The sequence below is a fragment of the Heptranchias perlo genome, chromosome 2, assembly GCF_035084215.1.
Source record: "Heptranchias perlo isolate sHepPer1 chromosome 2, sHepPer1.hap1, whole genome shotgun sequence".
Classification (NCBI taxonomy): Eukaryota; Metazoa; Chordata; class Chondrichthyes; order Hexanchiformes; family Hexanchidae; genus Heptranchias; species Heptranchias perlo.
In genome coordinates, this window is record NC_090326.1 from 5983564 (window position 1) to 6007736 (window position 24173).

The following is a 24173-nucleotide window of genomic DNA, read 5'->3' on the forward strand; positions in this document are numbered from 1 at the left end:
GCGATGGTGGTATAGTGGTGAGCATAGCTGCCTTCCAAGCAGTTGACCCGGGTTCGATTCCCGGCCATTGCAGTTTAGTGTGTTTTAAGTCCACTTCCTTTAGAATCTCTTAAGTTTGGAATTGAATTTGCTGTCGTCCAGATGGATTTTGTTTCCTAAACATAAACGGGTATAATTTATAGTAAAATGTTTTCAACGTTCATTTCTTTTCCCTATAAAAGGAATAGAGGAAAAACATACTGGAAATAGTGAGCTTCCAAGAGCTACCAATGAGAGTGAAGAAAGCAAATTACATATTGGCCTTTATTGCAAGGGGGTTGGAGCATAAGAGGTCTTGCTGCAATGATATAGGCCTCTGGTGAGACCACACCTGGAGTACCGTGTACAGTTTTGGTCTCCTTACCTAAGGAAGGGTATACCTGCCTTAGAGCGGGTGAAACGAAGGTTCACTAGATCGATTCCTGGGATGAGAGATTTGTACTATGAGGAGATATTGTGTAAAATTGGCTGATATTCGCTGGAGTTAGAAGAATGAGAGGTGATCTCATTGAAATGCATAACATTCTTAGCGGGGTTGACAGGGTACATGTTTGCCCTAGAACTAGAGCTCATAGTCTCAGGATAAGGGATCAGCCATTTAGGACTGAGATGAGGAAAAAATTCTTCACTCAGATGTTGTGAATCTTTGGAATTCTCTACCCCAGAGGGCTGTGGATGCTCGGACATTGAGTATATTCAAGGCTGGGATCGATAGATTTTTGAACAATAAGGGAACCAAGCGAAATGGGGATTGGGCGGGTAAGTGGAGTTGAGGTTGAAGATCAGCCATGATCTGATTGAATAGTGGAGCAGGCTCAAGGGGCCGTATGGCCTACTCCTGCTCCTATTTCTTATGTTCTTATGTCTTGATGATGAAGTGGAATGGGGGACAGAAGCTTATCTCAGGGTCAAATAGGAGCATACCAGAGAACATTACTTTGCATCCCCTATCTATGAGTTTTAATGTGATCCTCACTCTGGTCCTCCATCACCGTTTTACTTAAATTGCAACCTTCCATCTTGTCTAGGTTCCCAAACGTGATTTTAAATCTTCTTTCCCCTTGCTACAACAGTGACTTCAATTCAAAAAGTACTTCATTGGCTGTAAAGCGCTTTGGGACATCCTGAGGTCCTGAAAGGCACTCCAAATGCAAGACATCAGTATCATTTTTTATCAATCCTGCTGAGCCCATCCACGCGAGGGAGGGGGAATCGCTATTAAAATATCACAGTGCTGGGCCATCACCCACTGTGTGAATCAATGATCACAGTGCTGGGTCACCCTCTCACTGTGTGAATCAATGATCACTGAGCTGGGTCACTCATTCACTGTGTGAATCAATGATCACTGAGCTGGGTCACACACCCACTGTGTGAATCAATGATCACAGTGCTGGGTCACCAAACCACTGTGTGGATGCTTGATCTTTGAGTATATTCAAGATTGAAATCGATGTATTTTTGGACTCTCAGGGAATCAAGGGATCTATGGAACATTCCTTGTTTCAGTCCTACTCAGTTCTTCTCCCTCAACCCTACTTTCCCGTCTACCGACTATAACCTTTGACTCCCTTGTTAATCAGGAATCTATCTAACTCAGCCTTAAAAATATTCAATGACCCTGCCTCCACCGCTCTCTTGGGGAGTTCCACAGACTCACAACCCTCTGACAGAAAAAATTCTCCTCATCTCCGTCTTAAATGGGAGACCCCTTATTTTTAAACTGTGGCCCCTAGTTCTACTCTCTCCCACAAGGGGAAACATCCCCTCAGGATCTACCCCTTCAAGTCCCCTCAGGATCATATATGTTTCAATAAGATCACCTCTCATTCTTCTAAACTCCAGTATATACAGGCCCAACTTGTCCAACCTTTCCTCATAAGATAACCCACTCATCCCAGGAATCAGTCGAGTGAACCTTCTCTGAACCACCTCCAAAGCAATTATGTCCTTTCTTAAATAAGGAGACCAAAACTGCACACAGTATTCTAGATGTGGTCTCACCAATGCCCTGTAAAATTGTAGCAAAACATCTCTACTTTTATATTCCATTCCCGTTGCAATAAATGACAACGTTCCATTTGCCTTCCTAATCACTTGCTGTACCTGCATACTAACTGTTTGTGATTCATGTACTAGAACACCCAGATCCCTCTGTACCTCAAAGTTCTGTAATCTCTCTCCATTTAAATAACTTACTGCTTTTCTATTCCTCCTGCCAAAGTGGACAATTTCACATTTTCCCACATTATCTGCCAAATTTTTGCCCACTCACTTAACCTATCTAAATCCCTTTGCAGACTCCTTATGTCCTCTTCACATCTTACTTTCCTACCAACCTTTGTGTCATCAACAAATTTAGCAACCATACATTCGGTCCCTTCATCCAAGTCATTAATATAGATTGTAAATAGTTGAGGCCCAAGCACTGATTCCTGTGGAACTCCACTCAGTACATCTTGCCAACCTGAAAATGCCTACTCTTTGTTTCCTGTTAGCTAATCAATCCATTATCCATGCTGATATGTTAGCCCCCTACACCATGAACTCTTATTTTGTGTAGTAGCCTTTGATGTGGCACATTGTCAAAAGCCTTCTGGAAATCCAAGTACACCACATCCACAGGATCCCCTTTATCCACATTACTTGTTACTTCCTCAAAGAACTCGAATAAATTAGTCAAATTGACACTGACCTGCCAGTCACTTGCCATTTTAATTCCCTGTCCCACTCCCACTCTGACCTCTCTGTCCTCAGTCCCTTACACTGTTCCAATGAAGCTCAACGGAAGCTCGAGGAACAGCACCTCATCTTTCACTGAGGCACTTTACAAACTTCCGGACTCAACATTGATTTCAATAACTTCAGATCATAATCACTGCTCCCATTTTTTCGGACAGCAGGTGCTGGTAATGGTTCTGCTGTTGCCATTTACAGCTCCTCTCGACCCATCTTTTTGTTTCTTTACTTGTCCCATTCCCACCCTCCTTGCCTTGCACCATTGTCCCTTTTGTCATTTAATCACTCCTGCCCTCCACCCTATCAGAGACCTTCCCTTTTGTTCATTCCTCCTCCCCGCCCCCAACCTTCCCTGGCTCTGTATTTGCTTAAAAACTGTTTTATCTTCAACTTCTTCCAGTTCTGACGAAGGGTCAGCGACCTGAAACGTTAACTCTGTTTCTTTCTCCACAGATGCTGCCTGACTTGCTGAGTACTTCCACCATTTTCTGTGATTAACCGGCCTCTCATTTCATTGCTGTTTGTGGGATCTTGCTGAGCGCAAACTGGCCACCCCGTAACAACAGGGAGTGCACGTCAAAAGAAATTGTCTTATCTTAAGAGACATTGAAAAGACTCGACACAATGTGTGTTCAACACATAACTGATTTATTTGACATTTATCCAGAATATCAACTCCTCAAACTGGGCTGGAGTTTATTAAGATCAGCAGAATCAAACCCCAACTCTCAGAATGAACATGGTTCAGTCCTGGATATGATTAACAGCAGCAATAACAGTAGAATCCAACCCCTGCGGTCACATGTGAACTCGCTGGTGTCTCAGCAGGTGTTCTGATTGAGTGACTCCTTTCCCACACTCGGAGCAGGTGAACGGTCTCTCCCCAGTGTGAGTGCGCTGGTGTCTCAGGAGTTGGGATGACTGCCTGAACCCAGTCCCACAGCAAGAGCACCTGTTCGGTCTCTCATCAGTGTGAACACGTTGCTGGTACATCAGTTCTCCGGAACTTCTTAGCACTTCCCGCAGTCCGAGCGTTTAAAATGCCTCTCGTCGGTGTGAACTCATTGGTGCTTCAGCAGGGCAGATGACCGAGTGAACCCCTTCCCACAAATGGAGCAGGTGAACAGCCTCTCACCAGTGTGACTGTGTCGATGAGTTTCCAGCTCAGATGGGTAATTGAATCCCTTCCCAGAGTCCCCGCATTTACACGGTCTCTCCCTGGTGTGACTGCGCTTGTATCTCAAAAGGCCTGATGATCAACTGAAGCCTCGACCACACACAGGACAGGTGTACAGTTTCTCCCTGCTGATTGGTGCTTTTTGCTTCCCTATTTTAAGGCTGATGATATTCAGGTCCTGGTCAATTGAGACTCTGATCGATCTGGATGTGATGTTTGGTTTGAGTTTCCTGGCTGCAAATCCTCCCCTTCTAAAACCCTGGGAAATGAATTTAAAACAGGAAAAATGGAGTGTGAGAGGGAACCCACAAAAAAACAAAGGCAGATTGTGAAATTGAACTTAATGAATCTGGTAATTTCACAATTGTAGAGGAGGGAAAGGAACCTGATACCCAGTCTGGGCCTACACATGACTCTGGCCTCTATGGGAGGAAGGGAAGAGAGGGAGCAGGGAAGAGAAAGGGCAGGGGAAGAGAGGGGGCAGAGGAAGAGAGGGGGAGGGGAAGGGAGGGGCAGAGGAAAAGAGGGGGAGGGGAAGGGAGGGGCAGAGGAAGAGAGGGGGAGGGGGATAGTGGCAGGGAAGAGAGTGGGCATGGTAAGGATGGGAGAGGAACAGAAGGGACAGGGGAAGAGTGGGGACAGGGGAAGAGGAAAAGAGGGGAAGAGAAGGGGAGTGGAGGAGAGGAAGTTGGGGAAGAGATGGGGAGGGGAAGAGAGGAAGGTGGGGAAGGGATGGGGAGGGGAAGAGAGGGAGTAAGGGGAGAGAGGGAGCAGGAGGAGAAAGGGAGAGGGCAGGGGAAGAGAGGGGCGGGGAAGAGAGGGGTTGGGGATGAGGAAGAGAGGGGTCAGGGAAGGGAAGGGAGGGAGCAGGGGAAGAGAAGGGGAATGGAAGAGAGGAGGCAGGGGAAGTGACGGGGAGTGGAAGAGAGGAGGGAGGGGAAGAGTGGGGAAGGGGAAGCGTGGGGGTAAGAGAAGTGGGATTTATATATCTGCGACTCGACGAGGCTTCTTTGACAGAACCTCCCAAACCTGTAACCTCCACCAACTAGGACAAGGGCAGCAGGCACATGGGAACACCATCACCTCCAAGTTCCTCTCCAAGTCACACACCATCCCAACTTGGACATGTATCATCGTTCCTTCATTGTCGCTGGGTCAAAATCCTGGAACTCCTTGTATTGTGGGAATATGTTCACCACACGGACTGCAGCGGTGCAAGAAGGCGACCAATCATCAACTTCTCGAGGAGCAACTAGGGATTGCCAATATATACTGGCCTTGCGAGCGACGTCCAATCCCAAGATTGATTTTTTAATGTCTGACCATGTAAAATGGATTAAAAGCCTCTACAGATTGTTCCAATAATCTTCTACATTGTACGGTCAGTGTCTGTTTAGCAAACCGGCTCTGAATTCCTCAGTCCATATTTCTAGACACGGTTCTATGCGCGGGACGCGGGCAGTAAAACCCTGACCGACGCCCGGCGACTAATGGCGGCCGCGTGCCCCACAATCCCCCGCGCCACAGAAACCGCTCTATCTCTCCAAGCGCTGATTTCCGGCTCAGACTGCGCATGCTCCACAGGCCCGCCTTGCATTCTGGGAGCGCCTCGGTCTTGTCCTTTGTTGCGAGTCGGACTTCGGTGGAAACGGGAGAAGAAACCGGGAAGCGGCGGGTAGGACGGGGGGAGGGGAGGGGAGGGGAGGCGCCGGGTGATGGGTTTAATGGCGCCCGGGGCTCCCGCCCGGCCCCCCCCGGCTCTGATTCGGGGCCTGAGCCCGCACTCGGTGTCGCTGGGGACTCCGCTCGGCCCCCCCCCCCCCCCCCCGCTCAGGGTCCGCTACCCGCACCGCGCATGCTCCGGCCGCGAGCTGTTTCCGCGCCTGCGCGCTGCGCCCCTTCTAATGTCGATAGACCGTAGTCTGCCGCGCGGAGCATTCTGGTTAAGATCATCCGCCATTGTAAACCCCTCGCTGCTGCTGCTCCTCCTCCTGTGAGGGGGTTTCGAAGGGCGGCCTGTTTGTGCTCAGCAAGATCCCGCAAACAGAAATGAAATGAGTGGCCAGTTAACCACAGAAAATTCTGGAAATACTCAGCAAGTCAGGCAGCATCTGTGGAGAAAGAAACAGAGTTAACGTTTCAGGTCCGAGTTAAGGTTTCGTCGGGACTGGAAAAAGTTAAAGATTTGAGTTTTTAAGCAAGTAAAGAGCCGGGGAAAGGAGGGGAGAGGAAAGAACAGAAGGGAAGGTCTGTGATAGGGTGGAGGGCCAGAGTGATTGAATGACAAAAGGGATGATGATGCAAGGCAAAGAGGGTGGTAATGGGTCAAGTGAAGAAACTAAAGATGGTCGAGAGGAGCTGTAAATGGCTGCAGTCAGTTGGATGTGTACGTGCTGCCCAGACATCACTTGTTTCCCACTTGGCGCGAAAGGAATATATTAATTACAACAATTCATGTTATTTGATTGTAAATACTTTACTTTATAAATAGCCTCATTTTTTTTTCCTCCTCTAAGCCCCTCAACTTCATCCAGCAGTGTAATGTTGGCGAGTGGTGACTGATTGCCCCGGGAACCAACAGGAAGACAGCTCACAGCAGAGGGCCAAGGGAGCAGCATGTTCTGCACCAGTCGTGGTGATTGAGGGGTGGAACCTGGGTCGGTGAGTTGGTGTGAACCCTGTTAATAATTTATCTTTTAAAAACTAAATTAAGGTTTCTTTTGTCAAGAAAGTAGTTTAACATTTGTCAGTATTTTGTTTTCCTGAAGTTCCTATTACTAGTTTCAGATACTTCACAGAACCATAGAAAAGATACAGCACAGAAGGGGGCCATTTGGCCCATCGTGTCCGCGCCGGCTCGAAGAACAACCAGGTGCCCCTTCTAATCCCACTTTCCAGCACTCGGTCCATAGCCACTGGAAATGGATTTCCATTCACAAAGACATCCATCGACTTTTACCCTTTGTTTCCTGTTCCTGAGCCAATTTTGGATCTAATTCACCACATTTCCCTGTATCCCATGGGCTTTTACCTTTCTAACCAGTCTGCCATGTGGGACCTTGTCAGATGCCTTACTAAAATCGATGTAGACAACATCCACTGCACTAACCTCATCAATCGTCCTTGTCACTTCCTCAAAGAATTCAATCAGATTTGTAAGGCATGACCTTCCCTGAACAAATCCAAGCTGACTATTCCTGATTAAACCATGCCTTTCCAAGTGACAGTTTATCCTATCTCTCTGTATTGATTCTGATAGTTTGCTCACCACCGAGGTAAGACTGACCGGCCTATAATTGTTCGGCCTTTCCCTCGTGCCCTTTTTGAACAATGGTACTACGTTTGCAGTCTTCCAGTCCTCCGGTACCTCCCCTGTATCTAGTGAGGATTGGAAAATGATCCTCAGAGCATCCGCTATTTCATCCCTGGCTTCCTTCAATAGCCCAGGAAACAATCCATCCGGCCCTGGTGACTTATCAACTTTCAAGGATTCCAGTCCCTCTAGTACTTCCTCTCTCATTATGTTTACCTTATCCAATATTTCACACCTCTCCTCCTTAACTACTACATCCAGATCATCCCTTTCCTTTTTTGAATACGGAGACAAAATATTCATTTAAAACCCTACCCACGTCCTCTGCTTCTACACACAAGTTACCCTTATCATCCCTGATAGGTCCCACCTTTTCCTTAGCTATCCTCTTGTTCTTAATGTACTGATAAAACATCTTTGGGTTTTCTTTAATCTTACTAGCTAATATTTTTTCATGCCCTCTCTTTGCTTTCCTTATTTCCATCATCCCTGTACTTTCTATACTCATCTAGGCTTTCTGCAATTTTATGTGACAGTCATAAGCTTTCTTTTTCTGCTTTATCTTGCCCCATATACTTCCAGACAACCAGGGGGCTCTAAATTTGGCAGTGCCACCCTTTTTCTTTGAGGGGACGTGTCTGCATTGTACCTGTAGAATTTCACTTTTTAGTGCCTCCCACTTGCTTGCCACTGATTTCTCCTCAAGTCGTTGTGTCCAGTCCACATCTGCCAAATCACCTTAGTTCTGTAAAATTTGCCTTTCCCTAATTTAAAACGTTTACTCCTGATTTAACTCTGTCCTTTTCCATAATAATGCTAAAACTAACTGAATTGTGGTCACTATCCCCAATATGGTCACCCACTGTCACTTCACCCACTTGCCCATCTTCATTTCCCAGGACTAAATCTAGAATTGCATCCCCTCTTGTTGGGCTTGTCACGTTTGTCATGTACTGGCTGAATAAGTTCTCCTGGACACCGATCAAGAATTTTGCGCCCTCTGTGCCCCTCACACTGTTTGAATCCCAGTTGATGTTAGGGTAGTTGAAGTCCCCTACTATTATTGCACTCAGAAATTTGCCTACATATTTGTTCTTCTATCTCCCTTTTGCTATTTGGGGGTCTATATACACTCCTAGTAGTGTGACTGACCCTTTTTTATTTCTTAGCTCAACCCATATGGCCTCGATTTAGCATAGCAACCCTTCTCACAACTGCAATTGATTCTTTAACCAATAATGCTACCCCCCCCCTCCTCCTTTTTTATCTCCCACTCTATCCTGCCTGAAAACTCTATATCCAGGGTTATTGAGCTGCCAATTATCCCCCTCTTTAAGCCAGGTTTCAGTTATAGCAATGATATCATGCTGCCATGTGCCAAATAGATCAGGTTTTTACAGGTCATTCATTTCCCTCTTTCCATGTCGCCTCCAAGAACTCCAACTCTGGTCCCTTGAGCATCCCCCACTTCTTTCGCTCCACCATTAGCGGCCGTGCCTTCAGCTGCCTCGGCCCTGAGCTCTTTGACCAAGCTTTTAGTCACCTGTGCTAATGTCTCCTTCTTTGGCTTGGTGTCAATTATTGTCTCATTACGCTCTTGTGAAGCCCCTTGGAACATTTAACTATGTTAAAAGTGCTGTGTAAATGCAAGTTGTTTTTGGTGCGCTACCATTAGCCCCAGCTTTGCCAGAAATAATCAGCTAAGGACGGTGGCTGTGCTGCTCCTCATGGTCGAAATACTGGCAGCTCGCTGTAAAGGTTCACAAGTGCAGAATTACCACTTGGCAAGGTCCTGGAGGGCAAACAATGACTGGGGCCAAACCCCACCATCACACAGCACCTTCAGGGGATAGACAGTAACTGGGACCAAACCCCACCATCACACAGCACCTTCAGGGGAGAACCAGTGACTGGGACTGAACCCCACCATCACACAGCACCTTCAGGGGATAGACAGTAACTGGGACCAAACCCCACCATCACACAGCACCTTCAGGGGATAGACAGTAACTGGGACCAAACCCCACCATCACACAGCACCTTCCGGGGAGAACCAGTGACTGGGACTGAACCCCACCATCACACAGCACCTTCAGGAGAGAAACAGTGACTGGGACTGAACCCCACCATCACACAGCACCTTCAGGAGAGAAACAGTGACTGGGACTGAACCCCATCATCACACAGCACCTTCAGGGGGGAGAAACAGTGAGTGGGACTGAACCCCACCATCACACAGCACCTTCAGGGGATAGACAGTAACTGGGACTGAACCCCATCATCACACACCACTTTCTGGGGAGAACCAGTGACTGGGACTGAACCCCATCATCACACAGCACCTTCAGGAGAGAAACAGTGAGTGGGACTGAACCCCATCATCACACAGCACCTTCAGGAGAGAAACAGTGACTGGGTCTGAACCCCACCATCACACAGCACCTTCAGGGGCGAGAAACAGTGACTGGGACTGAACCCCATCATCACACAGCACCTTCAGGGGAGAAACAGTGACTGGGACTGAACCCCATCATCACACAGCACCTTCAGGGGAGAAACAGTGAGTGGGACTGAACCCCATCATCACACAGCACCTTCAGGGGAGAAACAGTGAGTGGGACTGAACCCCATCATCACACAGCACCTTCAGGGGAGAAACAGTGAGTGGGACTGAACCCCATCATCACACAGCACCTTCAGGGGGGAGAAACAGTGAGTGGGACTGGACCCCACCATCACACAGCACCTTCAGGGGGAGAAACAGTGAGTGGGACTGAACCCCACCATCACACAGCACCTTCAGGGGGGAGAAACAGTGACTGGGACTGAACCCCATCATCACACAGCACCTTCAGGGGGGAGAAACAGTGACTGGGACTGGACCCCATCATCACACAGCACCTTCAGGGGGGAGAAACAGTGACTGGGACTGAACCCCATCATCACACAGCACCTTCAGGGGGGAGAAACAGTGAGTGGGACTGAACCCCATCATCACACAGCACCTTCAGGGGGGAGAAACAGTGACTGGGACTGAACCCCATCATCACACAGCACCTTCAGGGGAGAAAGGGAGAAAAATTCGAGCCTGTGATGAATCTGGATTTCAAACACTGAGGACGTGTCAAGGAGGGAGAGTGTGGGACGGGGGATTTACAGGTTAATAGGGGTAAGGAGGGAGAGTGTGGGACGGGGGGTTTACAGGTTAATAGGGGTAAGGAGGGAGAGTGTGGGACGGGGGGTTTACAGCTTAATAGAGGTAAGGAGGGAGAGTGGGACGGGGGTTTACAGGTTAATGGGGGTAAGGAGGGAGAGTGGGACGGGGGTTTACAGGTTAATAGGGGTAAGGGAGGAAATAATGTTCCAGAGAAACTAGAACTGTCTGTTCTGAATTTCTATTCTGTACTTATAGTGATGACTTTTGTAAATTATGAGAACAGATTGCACAGACTAGTCTTATATTCTCTTGAATATAGAAGATTAAAGGCTGATCTAATTGAGGTGTTTAAGATGATTAAAGGATTTGATAGGGTAGATAGAGAGAAACTATTTCCTCTGGTGGGGGGAGTCTAGAACAAGGGGGAATAATCTTAAAATTAGAGCTTGGCCGTTCAGGGGTGATGTCAGGAAGCATTTCTTCACACAAAGGGATGTGGAAATCTGGAACGTTCTCCCCCAAAAAGCTGTTGAGGCTGGGGGTCAATTGAAAATTTAAAAACTGAGATTGATAGATTTTTGTTAGGCAAGGGTATTAAGGGTTACGGAACCAAGGTAGGTCAATGGAGTTAAGATACAGATCAGCCATGATCTAATTGAACAGGCTCATGGGGCTGAATGGCCTACTCCGATTCCTATATTCCTAAATGCAGCCATCCATTCTGGATAGCAAGGGCCTTGTTCACAAGTGAAAGGAAATCTGGAGGGAGATGCGGAGAGAGGTGGTGACTAGTCAGGTAGTGTCTGTAAATGAAGGAGAAATCGTGACTGGTCAGGGAGTGTCTATAAATGAAGGATAAATGGTGACCGGTCAGGGAATGTCTATAAATGAAGGAGAAATGGAGACCGGTCAGGGAGCGTACATCACCAAAAGTGGGATATATCACAGATGGACAGCTTATAGGCAGCTATAGTAATATACTGACATGGATTGAAAATTGGTTGACAGACAGGAAACAGGGAATAGGAATAAATGGTTCTTTTTCGGGGTGGCAGGCAGTGACTAGTGGGGTACCGCAGGGATCAGTGCTTGGGACCCAGCTATTCACAATATATATCAATGATTTGGATGAGAGAACCAAATGTAATATTTCCAAGTTTACTGATGACACTAAATTTGGTGGGATCGTGAGTTGTGTGGAGGTTGCAGATGCTTCAAGGTGATTTAGACAAGTTGAGTGAGTGGGCAAATACATGGCAGATGCAGTATAATGTGGATAAATGTGAAGTTATCCACTTCGGAAGGAAAAACAGAAAGGCAGAGTATTATTTAAATGGTGATAGATTAGGAAATGTTGATGTACAAAGGGACCTGGGTGTCCTTGTACACCAGTCACCGAAAGCAAACATGCAGGTGCAGCAAGCAGTTAGGAAGGCAAATGGTATGTTGGCCTTCATTGCAAGAGGATTTGAATACAGGAGCAAGGATGTCTCACTGCAGTTATACAGGGCCTTGGTGAGACCACACCTGGAGTATTGTGTGCAGTTTTGGTCTCCTTACCCAAGAAAGGATATACTTGCCATAGAGGGAGTGCAGCGAAGGTTCATCAGACTGATCCCTGGGATGACAGGACTGTCGTATGAGGAGAGATTGGGTCGACTAGGCCTGTTTTCATTCGAGTTTAGAAGAATGAGAGAGGATCTCATTGAAACATATAAAAATCTGACAGGGCGAGACAGACTGGATGCAGGGAGGATGTTTCCCTTGGCTGGGAGAGGGTCCAGAACGAGGGGGTCACAGTCTCAGGATACGGGGTAGAACATTTAGGACTGAGATGAGGAGAAATTTCTTCACTCAGAGGGTGGTGAACCTGTGGAATTCTCTACCACAGAAGGCTGTGGAGGCCAAGTCACTGAATATATTTAAGAAGGAGCTAGATAGATTTCTGGACACAAAAGGCATCAAGGGGTATGGGGAGAGAGTGGGAATATGGTATTGAGATAGAGGATCAGCCATGATCATATTGAATGGTACAGCAGGCTCGAAGGGCTGAATGGCCTACTCCTGCTCCTATTTTCTTTGTTTCTATCTATAGGGAGGGACATAGTGTCAAAAAGAGGTGGAGAGCGTATACACCCAGCCAGGGTCAGCACCTTCAGGGGAGGAGAGAGGGGAACCAGTGAGTGTAGAACTGAACCCAGCCAGAGTCAGCACCTTTAGCAAAGAGAGAAAACTTAAATGGAAGAAAAAATGTTGGAGATGGTGCGATGGATTTGGATTTCAGCAGAAGGAGGAGGATGAGTGTGTGGGTCGGGGATTTACAGTCTGGGGAATGAGCGGGAAGAATGTTCCATGGAAACTAGAATTGCCTGTTCTGAATTTCTATCCTGTATTCACAGTGAGGACTTTTGTAAACTGCTTTTACAGGCTATTAGAAGGGGACGATTTTCAGACGGGAAACTCCAACCAAACATCACGTCAAGATCTGACAGTCACTCAATTTACCAGCACCTGAAGATCATCAGCTTTTGAATATAGAAAGAGAAGTTTTTGTCTGTTCTGTCTGTGGGAAAAGATTTCAAACATCAGTGTGACTGGAAAAGCACCGAGACACACACCCCCGAGTGAGAGTGTTCCAGTGCACTGACTGTGGAAAGAGCTTTAACCAGTTACACAGCCTGAAATAACATCACATTGGGGAGAAACCGTACACGTGTTCTGTGTGCAGACGAGGTTTCAACTGATCGTCCAACCTGGAGAGACACAAGGACACCCGGACCACGGAGAAACCGTGGAAATGTGGGGACTGTGGGAAGGGATTCAGTTCCCCGTCTGAGCTTGAAACTCATCGACGCAGTCATACTGGGGAGAGGCCGTTCACCTGCTCTGTGTGTGGGAAGGGATTCACTGAGTCATCTAGCCTACTGAAACACCAGCGAATTCACACTGGGGAGAGGCCGTTCACCTGCTCCGTGTGTGGGAAGGGATTCACTCAGTCATCCAGCCTACTGAAACACCAGCGTATTCACACTGGGGAGAGGCCGTTCACCTGCTCCGTGTGTGGGAAGGGATTCACTCAGTCATCCAGCCTACTGAGACACCAACGTATTGACAATGGGGAGAGGCCATTTACCTGCACTGAGTGTGGGAAGGGATTCACTCAGTCATCCCACCTGCTGACACACCAGCGAGTTCACACTGGGGAGAGGCCGTTCCCCTGCTCCGTGTGTGGGAAGAGATTCACTCGTTCATCCAACCTTGTGACACATCAACTTGTTCACACTGATAAGAGACCCTTTAAATGTTCTGACTGTGAGAAGAGCTTTAAAAGAAAAAAGGATCTACTGGCACACCAACGTATTCACACTGGGGAGAGGCCGTTCACCTGCACTGAGTGTGGGATGAGATTCACTCAGTTATCCCACCTGCTGACACACCAGCGAGTTCACACTGGGGAGAGACCTTTCACCTGCACTGAGTGTGGGAAGGGATTCACTCGTTCATCCCATCTCATTGAACACCAACTTGCTCACACAGATAAGAGACTTTTTAAATGTTCTGACTGTGAGAAGAGCTTTAAAAGAATGTGGGATCTGCTGAAACATCAACGTATTCACACTGGGGAGAGACCATTCACCTGCTCCGTGTGTGGGAAGGGATTCACTCTGTCATCCCACCTGCTGACACACCAGCGAGTTCACACTGGGGAGAGGCCGTTCACCTGCACTGAGTGTGGGAAGGGATTCACTCAGTCATCCCAGCTGCTCACGCACCAGCGAGTTCACACTGGGGAGAGGCCGTTCACCTGCTCCGTGTGTGGGAAGGGATTCACTCGATCATCCCACCTGCTGAGTCACCAGCGAGTTCATGTGTGACTGCAGGGTTTGGATTGTGCTGTTAATCGCATCCAGAACTGAACCATGTTCATTCTGACAGTTGGGGTTTGTTTCTGATGGTAATAACCCCTTTAATTGGGCTGGAGTTTAGTATTCTGTATAAGTGTCAAATAAATAAACAGTGTGTCTAGCCTTTCGATGATAAGACAAGCTGATTGAGGACTTATTATAAAGTGAGTGGAACCCACCTTAGAACTGAGTTCCTCCACCTTTTAAAAAGATGAATCTACAAGATGACCAAGCCTGTAAGGACAGAAAATTCTATTATATCACAGGGTCCACTTCAATCAGCGTGAGCAGATTCCCACTACCCTTGTGTGAAAAAGAGTTTCCTGATTTCACTCCTACTCGCCCTAGCTCTAATTTTAAGGTTATGTCCTCTTGTTCTGGATTCCCCCACCAGAGAAAATAGTTTCTATTTCTACCCTATCGAATCCATTTATAATTTTAAATCCCTGGATCAGTTCACCCCTCAACCTTCGAAACTCAAGGGTTGCAAACCAAGTTTCTGTAACCTGTCCTCATAATTGAACCCTTCAAGCCCCAGTATCATTCTGGTGAATCTGCACTGTCCCCACTCCGAGGCCAATATCTCCTTGTTGAGGATCAGTACCCCAGAGGGGCTCTGACCAAGGCTCTGTAGAACTGAAGCATCACTTCCTCCCCTTTGTATTCCAGCCCTCGAGATAAAAGGCCCACATTCTATTAGTCTGTGATTACTTTTTGTATCTGTGCACTGGCTTTTGGTGATTTGTGTACATGGACACCCAAATCCCTTTGCTCCTCCACACGTCCCAGTCTCTTGAAGAAAATACTCCAATGTTTCCTTCTTACATCCAAAGTGAATGATCTCAAACTTCCCCACTGAACTCCATCTGCCACCGTTTGCCCAGTCACTTAAACTGTTCCTTTGTAACGTCCTGCTCCCATCTACACAACTTACTGTGCCTCCTAACTTAGTGTCACCTGGAAACTTGGATCTACAACTCTCTATTCCTTCATCCAAGTTATTGATAAATATGGTGAAAAGCTGAGGCCCAAGTACAGATCCCTGGGGACACCACTTGTCGCATCCCTCCAATCAAAGAACTTTCCCTTTATCCCCACTCTCTTCTCCGACCTCCTAACAATTCCAACCCAAGTCACAAGGTCACTTTCAACTTTGTGCACTTTTATTTATTCTATTAAGCTCTTGTGCTGAACCTTATCAAATGCCTTCTGGAAGTCCATATAGACAACAGCCCTAGACACTCCCCTGTCCACCTTGTTAGTGACTGCAAAAAATTCAACTAGATTAGTCAGACATGACCTACCCTTCACAAATCCACGTTGACTCTCTCTGATCAGCTCAGACTTGTTCAAGTGTTCAATCATTTTGTCTGATGATAGATTCCAATAACTTCCCCACAATCGACGTTAAATTAACAGGTCTATTTTCCTGGTTTCTCCTTCCCTCCTTTCTTAAATAACGGAGTGACATTTTCATATCCAAAGGCACAATTCCTGAGTCTAGAGAGCTTTGGGAAATTATGACTAATGTGTCTGCAATTTCCCTCCTATTTCCTTTAATACCCTGGAGTAGAAACCATTAGGTCCTGGAGATTTCATTCTTTGCGGTTATTTATTTATCTATTTCCAGAGCTAACAGACTCCCCTTTAATATTAAACATTGATTATTAGATAGGTTTAATTTATATTCTTTTAGTTACCATTTATTGCTCACTTTAGTATAATTCATCTGTTTCTTTCTCATATTGACGTCAGTTTTTATTTATTTCACTGTTATCACTTCTTTCATACAAACCTCATATTCCCCAGTCTCGGTTCCCTTGGTTAACTCGAGGTTTACTGAGACATCACATGATGATCTGCTATAGGCATTGCACATTACGCATTTTCTGGGCTGGGATCTCCCTCCATCTGCTGCCCCTCACCCGCTGATCCCGACTGCATTATCCACCTACTAAACCCATCCCGGTCCGAACTCTCCTCCCCAGAGGGGAGGGGAAGGGGGAGAGTAAAGAGACAACAAGAGGGCTTTCTTCCTGTGACGTGTGTCTGGGACTGCACCATTTTAAAGTTGGGTCTCCCCTAAACGGACACCAAGTGTTTCCATGGAAAGTTTGTGTATCTCCGAGCCCCAGACAGCTTCCTTCAGACATCATTCAAAGTAAAGGTGATGTGTGAAGGGGAAGCTCTGATTAAAACACTGATTCTGGGCCTGGTCTGCAGGGCACATCTGTGATGTCACAATACTCAGGCACAGCGTCATGGAAGCGTCACCACTTTATGACATCACTGATACTGCAGGACCTAGCAACCAACCTAGGAACCAACCTCCCGGAACACTGCTTATTATGGCCTGTGTTTAGCTCGGGGCTTTTCCAGACAGTGAAAGAGGAGCTGGGTTCAATGGGTGTGCGGAGATCACTTTATACCCGGTACATCACCACATTGTTCAACTAGGTTTCAATTAAGGAGCGATAAACTAGGAAATTATAGGCCTATCAGTCTAATGTCAATTGTGGGGAAGTTCCTAGACTCTGTTACCCGGGACAGAATGACTCAGCATCTGGATAAATATGAGCTGATCAGAGAGAGCCAGCATGGATTTGTAAAGGGTAAGGCATGTCTAACGAACCTAGTTGAATTTTTTTTTGAGGGGGTAACTAACGTGGTAGATAAAGGGGTGTCTGTGGATGGACTTCCAAAAGGCATTCGACAAGGTTCTACATAAGAGACTGTTAACAAAAATGAGAGTGCATGGAATTGGAGGCAACCTATTGGCTTGGATAGGGAATTGGTTAAGAGATAGGAGACGGAGAGTAGGGATAATAAGTATGGACTCAAATTGGCAGGATGTGACTAGTGGTGTCCCCCAGGGATCAGTACTGGGGCCACAGCTTTTCACTATATTTAGAAATAACATGGATGAAGGAATAAAGAGCTGTACATCTAAAATTGCTGACAACACTAAGTTAGGTGGCACAGTAAATATTATAGATGGGAGCAGAAAGTTGCAAAGGGACATCGATGGGCAAAACTGTGGCAGATGGAGTTCAGTGGATAAAGGGGAACCAGTGGACGTAGTGTATTTAGACTTCCAGAAGGCATTCGACAAGGTGCCACATAAAAGATTATTACTTAAGATAAAAAATCACGGGATTGGGGGTAATATTCTGGCATGGGTGGAGGATTGGTTATCTAACAGGAAGCAGAGAGTTGGGATAAATGGCTCATTCTCGGACTGGCAACCAGTAACCAGTCGTGTTCCACAGGGGTCGGTGCTGGGTCCCCAACTCTTTACAATCTATATTAACGATTTGGAGGAGGGGACCGAGTGCAACATATCAAAATTTGCAGATGATACAAAGATGGGAGGGAAAGTAGAGAGTGAGGAGGACATAAAAAACCTGCAAGGGGATATAGACAGGCTGGGTGAGTGGGCGGAGATTTGGCAGATGCAATATAATATTGGAAAATGTGAGGTTATGCACTTTGGCAGGAAAAATCAGAGAGCAAGTTATTTTCTTAATGGCGAGAGACTGGAAAGTACTGCAGTACAAAGGGATCTGGGGGTCCTAGTGCAAGAAAATCAAAAAGTTGGTATGCAGGTGCAGCAGGTGATCAAGAAAGCCAACGGAATGTTGGCTTTTATTGCTAGGGGGATGGAATATAAAAACAAGGAGGTATTGCTGCAGTTATATAAGGTATTGGTGAGACCGCACCTGGAATACTGCATACAGTTTTGGTCTCCATACTTAAGAAAAGACATACTTGCTCTCGAGGCAGTACAAAGAAGGTTCACTTGGTTAATCCCGGGGATGAGGGGGCGGACATATGAGGAGAGGTTGAGTAGATTGGGACTCTACTCATTGGAGTTCAGAAGAATGAGAGGCGATCTTATTGAAACATATAAGATTGTGAAGGGTCTTGATCGGGTGGATGCAGTAAGGATGTTCCCAAAGATGGGTGAAACTAGAACTAGGGGGCATAATCTTAGAATAAGGGGCTGCTCTTTCAAAACTGAGATGAGGAGAAACTTCTTCACTCAGAGGGTGGTCGGTCTGTGGAATTTGCTGCCCCAGGAAGCTGTGGAAGCTACATCATTAGATAAATTTAAAACAGAAATAGACAGTTTCCTCGAAGTAAAGGGAATTAGGGGTTATGGGGAGCGGGCAGGAAATTGGACATGAAGCTGAGTTCGGATCGGTCAATGCCCTGTGGGTGGCGGAGAGGGCCCAGGGGCTATGTGGCCGGGTCCTGCTCCGACTTCTTGTGTTCTTTAGATTTGTGGTTGGGATCAGATCAGCCATGATCTTATTAAATGGCGGAGCAGGCTCGAGGGGCCGATTGGCCTACTCCTGCTCCAATTTCTTATGTTCTTATGTTCTTATGTAAGTGTGAGGTCATCCACTTTGGACCTAAGAAAGATAAATCAGAGTATTTCCTGAATGGCGAGAAGCTAGAAACTGGATGAGCAGAGATTTTGAGGTCCAAGTACATAAACCATTAGAAGCAAATGGACAGGTACAAAAAATAATTAAAACGGCAAATGGAATATTGGCCTTTATCTCAAGAGATCCAGAATACAAATGGGTGGACGTTATGTTCCAGCTGTACAGAGCTCTGGTTAGACTCCATCTGGACAGTGGGTTCAGTTCTGGGCACCGCACCTCAGGAAGGATATATTGGCCTTGGAGAGGGTGCAGAGCAGATTCACCCGAATGATACCGGGGATAAAAAGGATAAATTATAAGGACAGGTTGCATAGACTGGGCTTGTATTCCCCTGAATATAGAAAGTTATGGGGTGATCTAATTGAGGTGTTTGAGATGATTAAAGGATTTGATAGGGTAGATAGAGAGAAACTATTGGAGTCCAGAACAAGGGGACATAATCTTAAAATTAGAGCTGGGCCGTTCAGGGGTGATGTCAGAAAGCACTTCTTCACACAAAGGGTAGTGGAAATCTGGAACTCGCTCCCCCAAAAAGCTGTTCAGGCTGGGGGTCAATTGATAATTTTGAAACTGAAAACGATAGATTTTTGTTAGGCAGGGGTATTAAGGGTTACGGAACCAAGGCAGGTCAATGGAGTTAAGATACAGATCAGCCATGATCTAATTCAGTGTTTTTCAAACTAGGGGTTGCGACCCATTACTGGGTGGCGGGACATCAATCACTGGCTCGCCCCCAACTCCGGTTTGGAATGACCCACTGACGGTCAATTCCAAATCTCTCCCAGCAGGAAGGGGAACAAAGAGCTCTTCAAAATAATTTTGCTTGTCCAGGACTCCAAGAGACCGAATGAAATCATTAGGAGGGGTTGGTGTGAGCACGGTGCTATTGTGCTCTCTGATTCCTACCCCCTCCCCCTCTCCATCTTCCAGGGTGCCGGCTCGATCAGATGTCGCAGGTGAAGCAGCGTGAGGGCCTGCGCTTCCCCCCGTGGCCGAGTATCCAGCCCACCACGATCACGCTACCTCTTTGAGTAAAGGATATGTCGGTGTGTGTTTGGTGGCGTACTGCAGCATGTTGGTAAGTTGCTTCGAATTGTGTGTATACATACCTTATTTATATTGTATTTATTTTATAAAGACATGATATGTCACAGGCAGTTTTGTAGTCTGAACTTGTGATTGCGTGCCATTGATTGGTTGAATGTTGCCCCTGTATACTGTATTTAAAATGTTTTTCCAGTGCCGTCGATGTCTAATTTTAGTGATAACTTGAAATGATGTGAAGTAGATAAAGTGAGTATGGATTGGCCTTGATTGAAACTCCAGTCAGATGATATTATTGTTTTGGGTCCCTGGGAGAAGTGTTTTGCTTCCACTGGGTCACGGGGGAAAAAGTTTGAAAAACACAGGGGTACAGATTACATGGGCTGTGGGAGCAGATTAAATGGGTGGGTAGAGTCCATGATAGGGGAGACTGTACCTGGACTGTGGGAGGAGATTAAATGGATGGGTAGAGTCCATGATAGGGGAGAGTGTACATGGGCTGTGGGAGGAGATTAATTGGGTGGGTACAGTCCATGATAGGGGAGAGTGTACATGGGCTGTGGGAGCAGATTAATTGGGTGGGTGGAGTCCATGATAGAGTGTAAATGGGCTGTGGGAGGAGATTAAAGGTGGGTAGAGTTTGTGACAAGATAGAGTGAACATGGGCTGTTGAAGGTGATTTACATCAAGTTACATCGAAACTACAGCACAACTACAGAAACAGGCCATTCGGCCCAAATGGTCTATGCTGGCATTTATGCTCCACATGAGCCTCCTCCCTCCCTACTTCATCTCACCCTATCAGGATACCCTTCGATTCCTTTCTCCCTCATGTGCTTATCGAGCTTCCCCTTAAATGCCTCGATGTTATTTGTCACAACTACTCCTTGTGGTCGTGCGTTCCACATTCGCACCACTCATTCAGTAAAGTCGTTTCTCCTGCATTCCCTATTGGATTTATTAATGACTTTTATATTTATGACCTCTAGTTTCGGACTCCCCCACAAGTGGAAACCATTTCTCCACACCTACCCCATCAAACTCTATCATTATCTTAAAGACCTGTATCAGATCAGCCTCAATCTTCACTTTTCCAGAGAAAAGAGCCCCAGCCTGTTCAGTCTTTCCGGATAAGGATATCCTCTCAGTTCTGGTATCATCCTTGTGAATCTTTTTTGCACACTCTCCAAAGCCTCTACATCCTTTTAGAATATGGAGACCAGAGCTGTGCACAATACTCCAAGTGTGATTAAATGGGTGGGTAGTGTCCATGAGCTGCAGAGTGTACATGGACTGTGGGAGAGGTTTAAATGTGGGCAGAGTTCATGATCACGTCCCAGCGCTGACTGCGCGTACAACAGGACTGAGCGTCCCAGCGCTGACTGCGCGTACAACAGGACCGAGCGTCCCAGCGCTGACTGCGCGTACAACAGGACCGAGCGTCCCAGCACCGACTGCTTTTAGCATGTACATGGGGTGTAGGAGGAGATAAATGGGTGGGGTAGAAGTCATGATAGGGTTTGTCAGAGGAAATTAAATTGTTTGGGGGAGGTTACAGAGACGGGGGTGGGTGCGGATCATGGAGGGATTTGAACACGAGGATGAGGATTTTAATATTGAGGTGTTGCCGGACCGGGAGCCAATGTAGTAACACATGAATAGAAACTTACGGTTCACTGCCTGGCAGACAGGTGGAGATGACATTGATGTCCGCGGGGGACCAGTCAGGGTCACAGCAGCATTCAACTTCGCAGACTTCACCAGTCAGGTCACAGGTACAAATGGGAACGACTGGAACAAGGCACACACACATACAGATCGTACAACAGAGCACAAACGATCTCAAAGACCACCTCTCTCATTGTCTGAATCCACAATCGCCGTCTTCTCCATCTCCCAAAATAAATCTGCAGACTTATCCTCCCACTGCTTTCCACTGACCGAATTACAGCGTTCAGATATCCAGCGCAACCCAGTTAATAAAAAATATTAATTATGCGGTGAGAATATTGAAGCTGGGATTACTCTCTTTGCACCAGAGAAGGTTCAGGGGAGATTTACCAGAATTGTACCAGGGATGAGGGACTTCAGTTATGTGGAGAGACTGGAGAAGCTGGGGTTGTTCCCCTTAGAGCAGAGACTGTTAAGGGGAGATTTAATAGAGGTGTTCAAAATTCTGAGGGATTTTGATGGAGTCGATGGGGAGAAACTGTTTCCAGTGGCGGGAGGGTCGGTAACTAGAGGACACAGATTGAAGGTAATTGGGAAGAGAGCCAGAGGGAGATAGGGTGGATAGAGAGAAACTATTTCCGCTGGTTGGGGATTTTAAAAATTAGAGCCAGACCTTTCAGGAGCGAGATTAGAAAACATTTCTACACACAAAGGGTGGTAGAAGTTTGGAACTCTCTTCCGCAAACGGCAATTGATACTAGCTCAATTGCTAAATTTAAATCTGAGATAGATAGCTATTTGGCAACCAAAGGTATTAAGGGATATGGGCCAAAGGCAGGTATATGGAGTTAGATCACAGATCAGCCATGATCTTATCAAATGGCGGAGCAGGCACGAGGGGCTGAATGGCCTACTCCTGTTCCTATGTTCCTAGATGAGGAGAATGTTTTTAGGCAGCGAGTTGTTCTGATCTGGAATTCACTGCCTGAAAGGACAGTGGGAGCAGATTCAATAATAACTTTCAAAAGGGAATCGGATCAATCCTTGAAGGGGGGAAATTTGCAGGACTGTGGGGAAAGAGCAGGGGAGTGCGACTAATCGGATCGCTCTTTCACAGGGCCAGCATGAGGGGCGATGGGCCGAGCGGCCTCTTTCACAGGGCCGGCACGGGGGGCGATGGGCCGAGCGGCCTCTTTCACTGGGCCGGGATGGGGTGCGATGGGCCGAGCGGCCTCTTTCACAGGGCCGGCACGGAGGGCGATGGGCCGAGCGGCCTCTTTCACTGGGCCGGGATGGGGTGCGATGGGCTGAGCGGCCTCTTTCACAGGGCCGGAATGGGGTGCGATGGGCCGAGCGGCCTCCTTCACTGGGCCAGGACGGGGGGCGATGGGCCGAGCGGCCTCTTTCACTGGGCCAGGACGGGGGGGGGCGATGGGCCGAGCGGCCTCTTTCACTGGGCCAGGACGGGGGGGGCGATGGGCCGAGCGGCCTCTTTCCGCGCTGTTTGATTCTCGCTCAGTTTCGGGCTCCGACCCTCGGCCCCTTTGACCGGGAGGCGGCAGAGTGACTTCCCCCCGAGCCGGGCTGGACACCGGGCGCTGCCGGAGTGGAGACTGACAGGGCCCGCGGGAGATCCCCGAGTCTCTCCCCCTCTCAGGCCCTCCCCTCTGTCCGCCGAGGCCGCCATCATCACCCTCCCGGCGCCGGCCCGTTGCTAAGGGAACGCGGCACAGTGACCGCGCGGCGCATGCGCGGCGTCCCAAGGGCGGGAGCGGCACGTACACGTCGTGACGTCAGCGCGCACAGGTGATGGGAGGAGTCAGTCCAGGAGCGAGGAGGAAGGGGAGAGCTGTCAATCAAAGGGCCCGGAGTCAGCACTCACTGTGCACAGGGTTTGGAGAATTTGTTTATAAATGCAAAATCTGCAAGAATGAAGTAAAAATAGATATGTACAAAAAAAGGAATAAAATGTAAATACAATAATCTAAATTAAAAACAGTAATGTCCAAACTCACAAGGCCGATGGTCTGGGTCCCCCTGCCACTAACAGTCTTCTCTACCTACATAAGAACATAAGAAATAGGAGCAGGAGTCGGCCAATCGGCCCCTTGAGCCTGCTCCGCCATTCAATAAGATCATGGCTGATCTGATCCTAACCTCAAATCTAAAGAACACAAGAAGTAGGAGCAGGACCCGGCCACTCAGCCCCTGGGCCCTCTCCGCCACCCACAGGGCATTGACCGATCCGAACTCAGCTTCATGTCCAATTTCCTGCCCTCTCCCCGTAACCCCTAATTCCCTTTACTTCTAGGAAACTGTCTATTTCTGTTTTAAATTTATTTAATGATGTAGCTTCCACAGCTTCCTGGGGCAGCAAATTCCACAGACCTACTACCCTCTGAGTGAAGAAGTTTCTCCTCATCTCAGTTTTGAAAGAGCAGCCTCTTATTCTAAGATTATGCCCCCTAGTTCTAGTTTCACCCATCTTTGGGAACATCCTTACCGCATCCACCCGATCAAGCCCCTTCACAATCTTATATGTTTCAATAAGATCGCCTCTCGTTCTTCTGAACTCCAATGAGTAGAGTCCCAATCTACTCAACCTCTCCTCATATGTCCACCCCCTCATCCCTGGGATTAGCCGAGTGAACCTTCTTTGTACTGCCTCGAGAGCAAG

At 47.4% G+C, this 24173-nt stretch overlaps 1 long non-coding RNA gene, 1 other non-coding gene and 1 pseudogene across 2 annotated transcripts; 2 read left to right on the forward strand and 1 right to left on the reverse strand.

Annotated features, from left to right (window-relative positions):
• Window positions 1-72, forward strand: trnag-ucc (transfer RNA glycine (anticodon UCC)). The gene has a single exon. It is a non-coding gene; the product is annotated as a tRNA-Gly (tRNA).
• Window positions 73-3409: 3337 nt separating this feature from the next.
• On the reverse strand, window positions 3410-23193 carry LOC137334849 (uncharacterized). Its single transcript, XR_010966258.1, has 3 exons — window positions 21496-23193; window positions 14510-14564; window positions 3410-6066 (listed from the first exon to the last, which is right to left on the reverse strand). It is a non-coding gene; the product is annotated as an uncharacterized lncRNA (long non-coding RNA).
• LOC137300160 (zinc finger protein 271-like) lies at window positions 6248-14616 on the forward strand (annotated as a pseudogene).
• Window positions 23194-24173: the final 980 nt, after the last annotated feature.